The sequence below is a fragment of the Dendrobates tinctorius genome, unplaced genomic scaffold (assembly GCF_039654945.1).
Source record: "Dendrobates tinctorius isolate UK_male_01 unplaced genomic scaffold, ASM3965494v1 ptg000001l, whole genome shotgun sequence".
Lineage (NCBI taxonomy): Eukaryota > Metazoa > Chordata > Amphibia > Anura > Dendrobatidae > Dendrobates > Dendrobates tinctorius.
This window is the reverse complement of record NW_027361669.1, coordinates 15,550,126-15,562,965: the sequence shown is the minus strand read 5'-3', so window position 1 is coordinate 15,562,965 and position 12,840 is coordinate 15,550,126. Positions and strand designations below refer to the sequence as shown.

Genomic DNA, 12,840 nt, shown 5'->3' with positions numbered 1-12,840 from the left:
ATTATAGGGGGAACTTACCTCTTTTTTTGGGGGGGAGGGGAGGTGGGGGCACTAAACTTTATCAGTATGCACAAGAGACAATTGTACCTGAAAAATGCAACAAAAGCTGTTTTTTGTAAGTAGTTTCTTACTGCTAAGAGAGCAGATTTTACCTGCAGAAAAAAAAAATGCAACCAGAATGCAACGTTTGGGGGGCGTGGCTATGCCGTGAACGAGAGAGGACGCTGGCTAGGAGAGCTCCTTAATATCCAGCTAGATCCTGGATTCTGGACCCCTTTTTTTGTGGCTTGCTTTGCGCTGCCTGGACCCCCTGGACGTCGGGATCCCCCGGGTACCCCGCAGCAGGACGTGAGGCGACTTTTGAGAGCGGGCGGCCGGGGAGACAGGAGCGGGCGGCTGATCCTCCACGAGGCGGCGGCGGCCATCTTGGACGCACGGCTCTGCCACTGAGAGCTGCGGCGTCAGCCCATACTGCTGCCTGGGCAGTGAAGACATCAGAGGACAGACCTGAGGAGACACGCGGTGAGTGCCCTGAAAGATTGGGCCCTGCGTGTTATCTCCTCTCTATCAAAAATTGTTTTTGACAATGTTTGACTATGTTTATTGAAGTATATTGAAAGCGGCCTTAATTGGGTAGCTTTTACTATAATTGAGGTGTGGGCATATTGCCCTGGCTATCCTTTCATTGTGATCATTTATTTTGTTTATTTTTAAAGGTTGTTTTTCTTGTTTTCCCTTCCTTCATTTCTTATCTATTGAACATTGTTTTTCCACCTTTGTAATTAGGGTGAGCTAGGGGAGACGGGGTCAGTCGACGTTGAGTGGGGGCGCCAAACAATCGTATTTATTAGGGTGCCAACCTCCACGGCAAGGAAGGGTATAGATAGTTTATTGTAGCCTTTTATAGGGCTTTTTGTCTTCAATTTTTTGTCTTTCTGTATCAATTGTTCACGGGAATAGGTGTTTTTAATTATATTAAAAACTTTTTTATGGGAATACATGTTCACTAAACTATGTTATATTCCTTTGTACATATAATTGGTTCGTTAACGCAAAAATCGCCCTTCTGGGGGTGAAGAAGAGACAGAGCAGGAGGAATTGACCCTTAAACATGCTATTTCTCTAACCAGGACATCCCTGACGGAGAAAATTGAGGATGTTTACACGGAGGTGGGGAGACTTCGTCAGGATACGCAGGCCATGAAGGGACGCATTATGGAGGTGGAGACGAGGGTGTCCAGGGTAGAGGATACCATTACACCTATGGAGGCTTAATTAGCGAAAGTGGCAGGCTCCATGAATGTTTGGAAGCAGAAGGTGGATGACTTGGAGAGCAGAATGCTCCGGAATAATATCCGCATCATTGGTCTGCCTGAGTACTTGGAAGGTCAGCATCCTGAGCAGTTTCTGGAAGATTGGCTTAAGACCTCCATGGGAGATGAATTCTCCTCAGGCTGAGTTTACATGTGGCGTTTTTTTCGCGTTTCCGCGGCGGTTTTAACCGCGCGATTTTGCTGCGAAAACGCGAAAAATAAGCATCCCATGCATTCCTATGGGATTCCGCAATGCTGTGCTAGTGCTGCGGTTTTGCTTCGTGGTAAAAAACGCAGCATGCTCATTAATTTCGCGGAATCGCGGCGATCCCGCACCCATAGGAATGCATTGTTCTGCTTACTTTCCGCATGTGGCTGTGCACACCATGCGAAAAGTAAGCAGAACATTTACGGATGGTACCCACGGTCCGGAGGAGAGGAGACTGTCCTCCGGGCTTTGGGTACAATATCCCTGTAAAAAATAGAATTTAAAATAAAAAATATTGTTATTCTCACCTTCCGACGTCCCGCGCAGCCTTCCCACCTCTCTCCACACTCCCGGTCCCAGTAAGCCTTTGCGAGCGATGACGTCCGTTCTCGCGGGATTACGACATCGTCGCGAATGACCGCGAGACGTCGTGATCCCGCGAGAACGGGCGTCATCACGGTAATTGTCGCAAAGGATTACTGGGACCGGGAGCGTCTAGAGAGGCGGGAAGACTGCGCGGGACGTCGGAAGGTGAGAATAACAATATATTTTTTTTAATTATTTTTTACATTCTATCTTTTACTATTGAGGGCGCATAGGCGGCCTCAATAGTAAAAAGTTGGTCACACGTCAAACACTATGTTTGACGAGTGTGACCAACCTGTCAATCAGTTCTCCAAGCGATGCTCCAGATCGCTTGGAAAACGCTTGCAAAATGCTAGTTTTTCCGAGGGAAAATCGCGGGAATTTAAAATGCGATTTTCCCGCGGAATGGAATTCCGGAATTCTCGCGGTAATTTCCGCGTGAGTTCCGCTACGTGTGAACCCAGCCTCAATGTTCGCTATTGAAAGAGCTCATAGGGTCCCTACAAAATCCCTGCCTCCGGGGGCCCCGCCTCGACCATTCCTGGCACGCCTGCTCAATTGTAAGGACAGAGATGCCATTCTCCGTCTTGCACGACTAAAAAGTCCTTTCAAGTTCAATAATGCTGTCATCTCCATCTTTCCGGACTTTTCCATGGAATTGCAGAAGCTGCGGGCACAATTCATCGAGGTCAAGAAACGGCTCAGGGACAGGAACATTGTATACTCGATGATATATCTGGCCCGACTTCGGGTTGTTCATGAAGGTGCCTCTGTGTAGATCCAGCGGAGGCGACTGAATGGCTGCGGTCCCATAGGGGATCCCCTGCGAAGGAATCCTGATGTGGCGGCTGTTACTCCGGATCCTTTCAATTAAGGGTCTAATTGGAGCTCTCTCGGCGAGTGTCCAGTTATCAACAATATCGGACACTGTGTTCAATGATGGTATCCCCTTGTTTATTCTTTGATGGGGGCGTGAGACTGTGCTCCTATATTGCTAGTTTCTTGTTTTGTTTTTTCATTTTCAAAGGTTTTAGTTCTTACAGTTATTTAGGTAAATGCCGCAGCCGACGCCAGTTTTGTTCTCTAGGTGAGATCTCTGCATTCTGTTCGGGCACCATTATGCAACTTATCCAGATGGACGGGAATGGGTTCTGAGTTGATTTGTAGGACTTGGAATGTAAGAGGCATCAAAACCCCTCGAAAGAAAATTAAGGTGTTTTCACAAATTAGACACTATCGCCCTCACATTGTGGCTCTGGTTGAGACGCATCTGACTAGGGATACGTTTCGGTGGGTGCAGAAACCGTGGGTGCAATGGTTTATACATGCTTTTCACACCAGCTATTCAAGGGGAGTTTCACTGTTAATTCATAGGGATGTTCGGTGGGAGACCAGGGAGGCCCGGAAAGATCCTGAGGGACGGTTTGTGTTTGTACATGCGCTGATCAACTCTCAGAAATATGTTATTCTGTGTATCTACAACCCCCCCCCCCCCCCCCCCCCCCCCCCGGTCAATATGTCAATTATCCAGAAGGCATTGCGTTTCGCCCTGAATTACCCAGATGCACACGTCATTTGTATGGGAGATTTTAATTTGGTCATGAATAGTCATCTAGATAAATTGAGACTAGGCGATGGAGTACAGAGTGGGACCCCCCGGTTACATCCCCCCAGCTGTCACAATTTATGGCGGGAAGCAGGTGGCTGGATCTATGGAGAATGCGCCATCCTGAGGCGAGGGAGTATACTTGCCATTCCTCCACTCTCTGTCTCGCATAGACTACATCTTTGGATCCAGCAGCCTAGCGATATGGGTAGATGATGTTGAACATGGAGGTAGGGGGATTTCAGATCATAGCCCGGTTGTTCTTAAACTTAAATACGGGCCATCGACCAATAGGATAACATGGAAATTGAACCCATTTTGGCTGAAGTTGATAACATCGCCCGATAGAACGATAGATCAGTTACGTTGCTTCGTCTCGTCCCACTCTGAACCCCGAAATATTAATTTATTTTGGGATGCTCTTAAAGCTTATCTAAGGTGTTTTTTATCCTCTACGATTTCTTATATTAAACGGGTGACATCGGAGGAGGATGGCGAGATGGAGCGATGTCTGAAAGATTCGGAGGCAGCCTATATATCTGATCAAACTAACAGCAATAGGGTGGAGTGGTTGACTGCTCAAAGGTTATATACTCAATATATTGACACTAAAACGAAACGTAAATTATTTTTTGCAGGACAATCTTATTTTGAGATGGGGAATCAAGCAAGCAAATTTTTGGTTTACTTAGTGCGACAGCATAATACAACTTAGGCCGGGGTCACACTGGCGAGGAATACGGCCGAGTGAGAGGCGCTAAAAGCACACATTACACACGGACCAATGATTCTCTATGGGGTCACTCGCACCAGCCGTATATTTCTCATCCGTATTCTACGCTCCGTGCCAATCGCAGCATGCTGCGATTGTCAGCGTACTACGCCTGTAGTACACCAATGCTAGTCTATGGGTGCGCAAAAAATACGGATTACACACGGACCACACATGTGACTTGCGAGATATACGCACCCGGTGTCTTTTAGCAAAGCCGGCAATTCAGTGCGCTATACAGTAAACTCACACTGACAGTTTTAATAAAGAAACGAAAGAATAGATATAGACACATAGAATACATATATGCATTCTATGTGTCTATATCAATTCTTTGGTTTGTGTTATAAAACCTGTCATAGGGCTCCATTATATGTCCATTTTGCAAGCCTGCGAGAAAATCTCGCCATACGGATGCCATACGGATTACATACGGATGCTTACATGCGCAAAATACGCTACCACACCTTGATTACGGATGACATACGGAGCACTGTTTAGGGGCCATTCATCCGTATTACGCATGTAAAATACTGACCGTATTTTGCATTGGTTAGTGTGACCCCGGCCTAACACAATCTTACAGATTCACAATTTGGATGGTACTTTGGTTTCCTCAACTGAGGGAATGAATACTGAAGTGCTTTTCTGATTATTATGGTTCATTATACAATTCTAAGACTGATGTTGATGGCCCAGGGTGTCTTAAATTATCTGTCAGATATAGAGTTTCCCACACTGGTTCCTCCCAACGGGCCTTTATGGATGTTGAGTTTACTCTAGAGGAGGTGGAGGAGGCGATAAAAGATATGGCCTCTGTGAAGGCCCCTGGCCCGGATGGATTTCCTATCGAACTATATAGAAAATACCAGGAGATACTGGCACCCCTTTTGTTGACGGTGTTTCGTGGGATTTGGGAGGGGGGATGCATGCCGGAATCCTTTTATGAGGCTAATATAATAGTTCTTAAAAAGGAGGGGAAGGACCCTTTAGACTGTGGATCTTATCGGCCCATATCATTAGTAAATGTGGATTATAAGATTTTTACAAAAATTTTGGCCAAAAGGGTGAACTCAGTCATATTAGATCTCATACACTCTGACCAGACTGGTTTTATGCCTGGTAAGAGCACCTCCATCCATATTAGACGAGTCCAGTCAGTGGTCCAATATAGTTCTCTGGTACCAAATTAATGAATGGGCATTGGCATCACTTGATGCGGCCAAGGCCTTTGACTCTCTTGAATGGCCTTTTCTCCGTGCATGTCTGCAGAGGTATGGATTTGGTGATAGATTCCAAAAATGGGTTAGTGTTTTATACATGAAGCCTAAGGCCCGGGTCGTCATAAATAATTCCATATCTGAGCCATTTTCATTGCATAGAGGAACTCGTCAGGGGTGTCCCCTTTCCCCGACCCTTTTTGCTCTTGCTATCGCGGCACTGGCAATTCGTATAAGATCTTCCCCTGGTATTGCTGGTATAGAAATAGCGGGTCGGACAGACACCATAGGCCTATATGCTGACGATATGGTGATATTTATGGACAAAGCGGAGGAAACTCTGACAGGAGTGATCACTACTATAAATAAATTCAGTAAATATTCTGGCCTATATATAAATTGGGAGAAATCTGCCTTGATGCCTCTTTCCCATGCTCCAATGCCACGACTTGAGACTCTCTCCTTACTGCCCATTGTAACCTGTTTTAAATATCTGGGTGTCCATATTTCTCAGGGTAGTAAATTTGATTTGCAACTTAATATACATCCATTGCTGGAGACTGTCAAAGGTAAATTCGCGATCTGGGGTAAACTTCCACTGTCTGTAGCCGGACGTATTAATTTAATTAAAATGATATTACTCCCCAAGCTTAGCTATTTTCTCCAACATAGTGCTGTGGTGGTGCCCAGATCCTTTTTCGCTAATCTGAATTCTCAGATCACATCCTTTATATGGGGGAAAACCAGGCCCACACTTAAACTATCCACTCTGCAGAGACCCAAGAGGGGGGGGGGCAGCGTTACCCGATTTCTTTCTGTATTATCTGGCTGGACAGGCCAAAGCCATAAGTACATGGATGCCTGGAGGTCACCTCCCGAATTCTGAAAATCATCTACTACATGCTGCACAAATTAGCTGCCCACTGGGTTTTTTGGAAATGAGGAAAATAAATGTCTCGCGACTGTTACCCCTACTTCGGCTGGCACGATCATTATGGAAACAGATTAAAAGGGTGGTTGGATTTGGGGATATTATAGCTGAAATGCCCCTATGGAATAATGACTACCTCCCTGCACTACTTGAACATCCATCTACCGAGTTTTGGGCTCAGTATAGTGTCTCTGATAGGTGATCTAAATGATCATGGAACTTTGATGTCCTTTGAACAATTACAAGTTAATCGCAGTGTCCTGAGATCCCAGTTTTTTCGTTATTTACAACTAAGGTCAGCTTTTCAATCGCACGTGAGATGTATAAGTATGAATATTGCTATTTCGTCTTTACCCTTGATAGGGATCCTTAAATCACAAGGCCCCCAGGGTCTCATGTCCTCGCTATATACATATATGCTGTCGGTGGGGACGGAGTCTACCTTAGATGCCGTTAAGAAGAAATGGGAGAGGCTCATCCCAGATACACAGGGAGAGGAGTGGGAAGAAATCCTGGAGTCACCAATGTGGGTATCTCCGTCTGCCAATAACAGGATGATACAAATATATATTATAAATCAATCGTATTTGACTCCAACTCGACTCTTTAAGTTGGGCCGATACCAATCATCGGAATGTTTGAGATGTAACTTAATAGATGCAGACTTTATCCATATGATCTGGTGCTGTCCTATCATTGCACAATATTGGAGGGAGGTGACATCACTATTGACATCTTTGGTACAAATTCCTGTTCCCCTTGAACCACTGGTCTGTCTATTTAGAGTATGGGATGAGGAGACATGGGGTCAATATGTCGGGATTTTCCTACGGGAGACAATGTTTATGTTGCGAAAGGTACTGGCATTACGGTGGATGGGAAGTTCATCTCCTTCTCTCGGGTCCTGGATCAATTTGGTAAATTTGATTATCCCATATGAGCGTACCTTATATCAAAACAGAGGGTACCCAGGTAAATTCGAAAAGATTTGGGAGAGGTGGAATTCCTCTCATCGCACTTTGTAAAGTAGAGATGTCACATAGTAAATAGCCAACTATGTGGAAGTAGGCTGCGGAATAGTTTAGGTCCTTGTAGGTGTAGGTATGGTTTAGAAGCTAGGTAGCTTTCATCACTGGAATAACAACACGAAGCTATTGTGATTTAATTAGCATTATATTTTGCTTTATTTGTATACAACTGATGCGCACATTTTGCTTTACATTTTCATGTTATATGAAGCATATGTATATCTTTTATCAAGCTCAACATCATATACCAGTGTGTGTATTGTATAGCTGTTTATGGTTTAATAAACGAATTTAAAAAAAAAAAAAAGCAACGTGTGAACACAGCCTTATAAGGGATGGAGAACGAGCCACATTTTTCTAACTTCTCATTATAAGAGAAACTCCTTTCCCTATAAGGCTGTGTTCACAAGTTGCATTTTTGCTGCATTTTTTCCTGCAGGCAAAACCTGCCCTCTTGGCAGTAAGAAGCTACTTATAATTACAAAAAGCAGTTTTTATTGCGTTTTTTGCTTTGTGTTTTTTTTTTCAGGTACATTTGTCTGTTGTGCATGCTGAAAGTTTAGTGCCCCCCCCCAAAAATTATGCAACTTACTGAATTTTCTGCTCCAAATCTGCAGCATGCCACTTCTTTCACTGTTTTTTCACCCGTAGCAATGAGTAAGTGCAAAAACCCAGCAAAAAACGCAGGTATCAGGTTTAGCTGCTTTTCTGCACTTAGATGCTACTGCGCATGTGCCAGTGCCATTTTGCCAAATGGCCCTGGCGGCTGTGCATACATAGTAGCATCTAACGGCAAGCGATGCTCTCCATCTGCGCAAACCTCGCCCACTGGCATAATTTTAATCAGTGTAACGGCGCCAACCTGACAATGGCTCTAGTTTACCAGTTTATAGCCTTTTTTGTCCTGAGAAGCCTCACATATTTTAGCGGGTAAGCATGCTGGTGTTCATTGAAGGTTAGGCTAAGCTGAGTGCTTTCGTGTAATTACAATCCCCCCTCCATCAACAGTTTTGCATCCCCCCGCAGGCTTTTCTTTAAAATAGATCTGGCTGCACGGAGCACAACAGGTTGCTGTTTTGAGCAGAGCTATTTCCAGACAAGCCGTGCCAGAGCCCACGAGACAAGGGCACAGCTTACGTGAGAAAGGTAACTGTTGCCAGGAGACCTATGCAGAGGGCTACATCCCTCCACCCCCGCTAGTGTTGGCCAGTGGGGTAGGTGGTCCACGTAGATCTGCGTCACCATATCACAAATTAGATGGTAAGCATTTCAGCTTGCGTAGTTGATTATAAGTGTGAAATGGAGCATATCATGGGGTCAGTGACACATCAAAAGAGGAGACTACGTATATAAAGCAGCTAAAAAAAGCTTTGTACTGGAAGTTATTGCTATCTACTGTATTCTTATAGCCTGTACCCCTCACTTATACTCCCTCCGCCAAGGCCAGCTACAGGCAGTATACGTAAGTAAACTAGTGGAAAATGCTGCCCTTACGATGTGACCTGTATGTACTGTAGCAGGCAGAAATGTTCTAAAGTTGGCCGAAGATATGAGATTTTTAACGGAAATCTTACATATTTTGATGGCATCCACCAAAAGTTCTATCTATTGGGAAGCCTGCTTCCACCGTGATAGAAAATAGGATTTCCCAATATAACCTATCCTATGACACCTGCTAAGTCAGGGGTGTCTGACGGCTGTCACATTGCTAATCCATAGAGATGAGGGGTGTAGATAACAGCTATGGAATGGATACGTCTGCCTGATTATGCACCTGTATTGCCCTATTCAAGGCATTTTTGCCATTTAAAAGTCTCAAAAAAATGGCTTATTTACATTCATTAAATTGTCACTGGATTTCAGGTTAGTTTATTTCTTATCTTACCCCTCAAAATACACTGTTGTGATGTGTTGTCGCTCCATCCGCAGAAAGGGATTATAGGAAGTGGGGCAAATCTCTGCTATTATTCTCCTTTCTGTCAAATCGTACACAGGCATAACAGAGAGATGGGCATTCAGTATGGAATAGGGAAGCTATTGAGCAAAGTTATATATAATGTTTAGTAGAACGTGCGGGAATGGAAGTTCTTGCACCTATAGTGCTGACAGAATTCTGGTAAAGAGAAACTGTTCAGAGCACAAGAATCAGGACATATTAGAATGGTTTGTGCACCAAAAACAGTTTTATTTTCCTTGTGGGAAATTAGAGCAGAAATATTATCCTTTCTATAGGTTTTGTATAAGATGACAGATGTCCTTTGTGCCAGACTTTTGTATTTTTTGGCAGCTTCATTGTTGTCATCTGTAAGATGCTCATATACTTCTGATGAACATGGTTAGTCTGTCCAAAGGCACGCATTATATGCTAACTACTGCAATTCTTGTCCTTATCGTCCAATTGGAACTAGAGGTAATAAAAAGAGTGGCAGCACCGTTGTCCATATTAGTACTCTGGCCCCTGGGCCAGGCTGCTGTGAGCTTCCTCCTCTGGCATTTACAAGGTCTCCATGACTTTGTGTTAGACCTAGTTGCTAGTCACCAGAGGTGCCCAGGATGTCCGCTTTTAAGTGTCAGCTCAGGAAATTCCTATGACCCTGGACCAGCTACTATGGAGCACTGATATCCATTCCCGATCAGGGTCCTACGAATCTTTTACCTCAGCTCTAATAGGAACTATGTGGTGACACTCCAAGCTGTGAGGTGTCATAGCTATCTTATGCTGAAGCATCTGATGCTAAAGAAACCTGTCACATTGAACATGTAGAATGATCTGCCAGCAGGTGGATCGGAGAAGATTGATATGTAGGAAAAGGATTCAGTATCATTCATATTTTATTCAATATAATACTTGCTCATTCTTGGCTTAGGAGTCAAGGAGGCGGTTCTCATCAGTGAGTGGCATTCCTGTATGCAGACTGATTGGGACCACCCCAGAATGAGCAGGGATTTAAAAAAAATAAAATTCAAGTCATATAAAAAAAATCCTACAATTTATATATGATTTCAACATAAATTTGTCCAAATTCATATAGGGCACTTCAATAATATTTACACACAAAAATTCCCATATGTGCCAAATAATAAACAGGAAAAAGGAAGAGTTCCCAATATAAAATCACAATGTTTATTTAGTCAATAATGTTAAAATACAAAATGTAAAAAAAGCAAAAATTCTATGAGGGACAGCGAGCTCGTAGGAGTAACTGCAACATATTAATACCTAATCCAAATAAGTAGAAAAAGAACTTGTACAATAAATATCTATAGGTCAGTCTCTATTGAGACATATCAAGTATACTATGGGCATAATAGTCCAAATGATTACTATTCTGAGTGAATAACCCGTGATGGAAACAAATATCAGATATCACCCCTTGTAACATACATAGAGGTGATGCTGCAAAGTAGCTTGAATCATATAAAATATAACTGAAAATCCCCACCATAAGGTAAGCCGTGACAAATCCTCGCCAATACACACCAGATAGCAGTAGATGACCGCAATACCATAAAAAGTGTCTCATAATGAAAAAAGCATATTACCTATCAAAGATGGTGTGTTCGCTCTGCGTCCCCTCACCTGACGCACGTTTCGTCACCTGCTGCTTAAGGGAAGCCACGCTATGAAATGTTGGCTAACCAGGAAAATGTGAAATATTACACAAATATTACACTTCCCATTTGAGTTAATTAGACTTAAAGTGGACTTGTCACCAGTTCAAACATGGCAGGTTTTTGCCCTTATTGTATTCCTATTGCTTCTCTGAGTGTGCCGTTTTTTTCTTTTTTTTTTTTAACCCGCCATAGGGTTGCAGAGATATTGGCCTTTCTACATAGTGCACATTTTTATGGTCTTTACGGCAGGGGTGTGGCTCACAGGATTCTGTGGGGGTGTGGCTCACAGGATTCTGTGGGGGCGTGGCTCACAGGATTCTGCGGGGGCGTGTCATTCGGCTGCTCTGCAATATCATCTTGTGACCATGCGTCCTTAATAAAGACCCAAAAAGAAATGAGCTCCAAATGAAAAGGCCCATATTACTGCTACTGTATGGCGGATTAGAATGATCAGCGGTAATGAGAGAAAAAAATGGCCACTTTTCACCTGGTGATAGGTCCTCTTTAAAGCCATTAGTGAATGTCACACTGTGGTTTACAATTTTGATGGAAAGTGAGCGACTAAATCATCCCTGGCTCCATGATAAATGGCTGATGTAGGAATGGACGGAGTGAGCGGAGCTCTTCACACTTCTCAGCTGGCATTGTGAATGGAGATTTTCTTGAATGGAGTCACATGTGGCTAGTAAAGTGCTTCCGCCATTGTGCCCGGGGGCAGAGAGCTCCCTGCACGGAGCCGTACTGTGTAAGCAGCTCCATGTGATTCCTATTAATATCTCTTCCCCTGGAGCTGCACTGTACAGCTTGTTCCTTCCCTCACCGCCCACACTCATGCCATGCTTGACAGCCACACAGTAAAGTCCCACTACATACGGTATGTCCTTATGTGTGTCTTTAATTACCACTGTTGCTGGCAGACTTGCTCAGTCGCTGGGATCTTCTCCGTCATCAGGTAGCACTTGGTGTGGAATGATGGGAGGGCAGCCAGCATACATCACTGCCTCTGCCCACTTTGGTCTCCTTATGTCTCTCTTTTCCCATACTGTAGATGGAATTGCAGAGGAGTTTCCATGTGTGCACTCCTGTGTGTAGAGCAATGCTTTGCATCCCCTGCTCTATTTTTATTTATTGTGGCAATATTGATTTGTGTTAGAAATGTAAGGCAGTAAAGCACGACCGCTTGTAGCACTTTTTTTTTTTTTTTACATGCAACTTTAAATCAGCCCATGAGACAAGCCAGATTTCATGTTTCGCGGGAGACTATTGTACCAGGAATGTAATGTACCTAAGCAATAGAGGCGTCTGGTATGGTTTGTTTCTTCAGCTACATATAACATCCCTATGAAGCCAAAGTTACAGTGATCCGTCGCCACTCCCGACCTGTCCACATTAATAAATACATGTATTCTGTAGAAAGGAAGATTTCTGGGAAATGTGTCCTTAGAACGCTGCGTAGTGTTGTCCCTCTCTTTTATTACTCCTTTAAATTTGTGACTGAATTGACAGCTAGGTGTTACCAGTTGGAGGCCTGTCCCCCCATAGGGCAGCACGGTGGCTCAGTGGTTAGCACTGTTGATTTGCAGCACTGGGGTCCTGTTTTCAAATCAAGGGAAATGGTAACGCCCAGTTGACAATTTATATACGGTATATAAAATTCAAGAGTGATTACAAATGGAGAACAGTGAATACTGGCTGAGGAGCACGGCTACATCAGCAGTCCAAGGTAAATGTTCCCGAGTAGTATCATAAACTCGCCCACACGCCCTGGTTTTATGAGCCAC

At 43.9% G+C, this 12,840-nt stretch overlaps 1 protein-coding gene across 6 annotated transcripts in view; it reads left to right on the top strand.

Moving 5' to 3' along the window:
* Nucleotides 1-12,840, top strand: part of LOC141083503 (PDZ and LIM domain protein 7-like) — a 147,019-nt gene that overhangs the window by 51,135 nt on the left and 83,044 nt on the right. The window contains exon 1 of one of the 6 annotated variants that reach the window (XM_073568175.1): nucleotides 11,769-11,933. The exons of 4 other annotated variants lie outside the window; for them this stretch is intronic. The gene's annotated coding sequence lies outside the window, so the exon portion shown is untranslated. Of the gene's footprint in view, nucleotides 1-11,768; nucleotides 11,934-12,754; nucleotides 12,783-12,840 lie in introns of those variants that run through there. One more of the 6 variants, XM_073567983.1, reaches the window with a different exon arrangement.